Source organism: Alosa alosa, chromosome 2 (genome assembly GCF_017589495.1).
Source record: "Alosa alosa isolate M-15738 ecotype Scorff River chromosome 2, AALO_Geno_1.1, whole genome shotgun sequence".
In the NCBI taxonomy this organism is placed as follows: Eukaryota; Metazoa; Chordata; class Actinopteri; order Clupeiformes; family Clupeidae; genus Alosa; species Alosa alosa.
In genome coordinates, this window is record NC_063190.1 from 33,489,395 (window position 1) to 33,491,894 (window position 2,500).

Consider the following 2,500-nt stretch of genomic DNA (forward strand, 5'->3'; position numbering starts at 1 on the left):
TGTGTGTGTGTATGTGTGTGTGTATGGGCTCTGTCTTGCACTCCAGCGCAATTGAATTTGTATACTCACGCTTTTGTCTTTCCTATTTTGCAGTCAGCACATATTGGAATTTTCCCTCCACAGGTACATGTGCGCCCACGGGGGTGTTTCAGCGAAAAGAGGGGGCGTGTTCCAGCGCAAACGGTCCCTTTTGATATTTTGCAGTTTCAGAAAACAATTCCGCCACAGACCAGGAGGTTTCTAAAGTCAGTGCCGCAAATTCAGATTCTATTTTAAGGGTGCATGCATGGCCACAGGCCTGCAGGAATGAATGCTTTGCACACCGATCTACAGACACCCTGTGCACAGATGGAAACATTCAAAGCCTTGATAATATTTGTCCGTTTACCGGTTTTGTTCGTGCATTGGTCAACTAAAAATTTAGTAGCCTATATAGTACATCTACATGCAATATCTTTACAACAACGCCTAATTACGACCTATTAATTTGGATAACTTTATACAGCCCTAAAGTTAGGCTAAAGTTACCTTTAGTTTTTTTCCAATTTACCGTTGTGTGTGGCTTTAAACATTGTGTGCGCTTTAACATCAGCCTATAAGCATTATTCCAGCTGCGCTAAGGTTTTGACAAGCACCACAATTTTTCCTACCTTGTTGTAGCCCATCTGAAATAACTCCAAGCTTTGCTATGTTTCCTCCATCCTTTCGTTGTTTTCAAAAAACGTTTTATATCCATGATGGCCTTGAAGTCTTGAGTTTGTGAATTAGCTTAAATCAGCTTATTATGTGCTGTTAATCAGCAACCATAGATAGTAAAAGAAAGCAGTAGCCTTGGCTACAATTTCTGTAGTTGCTGCGTCCATTCATTGTTATTCTCTCTCCTGCTCAAACAAAAGTTGTGCGTGCATTAAGTTGATGATAACGTGTTTACAAACTCTACTTTACATAAAATATTGTAAATAGCCTACTGTCATGCAGTTAATGGGATACTGTGCAGAGTTGGATAGTTAGGTCAACTTGGAAACTGTTTCTCGTTGTTGAGTTTCCTGATGGTAAGGTACAGCCGTAGCTTACACCTGCAGGAGCGCTTGCTTGGGCGCCTGTGTTGCGCAATGCACTTTGCTCCTCTCATCTATACGACGCAGTTCCCATTTCTCCAAACCATATATAATTACAAGGAGAAATATTGCTACACGAGGGAAATCAGTGTGTTGTCCGATTTGAAAAATAGGTATAAATCTAGCTTACACATTTCCAAGAATCACGGATGTGTTGATGACATAAATTAGGAAATATTAGAGGACTTAATGAGACGTGATGTTGAACTGCATGCCGATGCCATTTAACCCAAATGCCCCAGCAGCAGCACGGGAGAGGAGAGCTTATCTGACAGATCTGCATTGTCTATAGTGAGGCAATGTTAGATTACATTGCAAAAATCACCCTGCATTCATAACCTCGTGATTCAGTGAGATTGATCCCAAAACATCAGAAAGTTACATTTCTGTATTACATTTTGTCAAGAGGAAAAATCAATAGCAAACTGTTCCCAACTGACTACAGCGCTGTGAACCGTTCCTGGCTGCGCCTGGCAAATCGCCATCATAATAGCAATCCGCTATGGAACAAGCGTGCCTGTTGTTAAAGGGAATGTGAGATGATGCTCTGATTGGTTTATTGCACGTTACGCCCAAACCATACCCATGAGTAATGTAGCTACTACAGACCACCCCATTTTAGATTTGCGTCGGGCGCAACAGTCATGATCCCGCCGGTAAAATAGAAACAGCCCAAGATCCGCCCACAAAGCGATTTGCGCAAAGTCAATTGCGCTGGGTTGCAAGATAGAGCGTGCGTGCGTGTGTGTGTGTCGGCTAGGTACTTTTTCTGTATCTTTTCTCTCTCTCTCTCTCTCTCTCACACACATACACACACACATACACACACACACACACACACACACTCACACACATACAATATAACATGATAACATGTACTGCACACACATATACACACAACTTACACATACTTACACACAAACATAAACACGCACACAACATGATCTATACACGTACAGACTTAGACACACGCACACACACATGCACACACACACACGACCAGTCTGGTTTTTGTGAGTTTCATCAGATGATACATTAAGATGCAAAACATGAACCACCCACTCACAAAAACGCACGCACACATACACACACACACACACGCTCCAACCATTGGATTTCATCAGACACAATTTTAAAATTCAACACACACTTGCTCTCTCCTTCAGCCTCACACACATGCGAATACCGAAGTGTTCCCATCAACACACACACATGCTTATGTTGATATACACATCTAATTTAATATATGGACGTAATGTATACACTAGTATACAATACCCAAACAAATGGTAAGCACAAAATACCATGTACTGCTCTATATGTGTGACGCATATGCACGTGCACGCACGCACGTACACACACACACACATACACACACACTC

At 41.9% G+C, this 2,500-nt stretch overlaps 1 protein-coding gene across 1 annotated transcript in view; it reads right to left on the bottom strand.

Moving 5' to 3' along the window:
• The window catches only part of LOC125311876 (zinc finger and BTB domain-containing protein 16-A-like), a 77,589-nt gene that overhangs the window by 1,187 nt on the left and 73,902 nt on the right, over nucleotides 1-2,500 (bottom strand). The window lies entirely within an intron of this gene.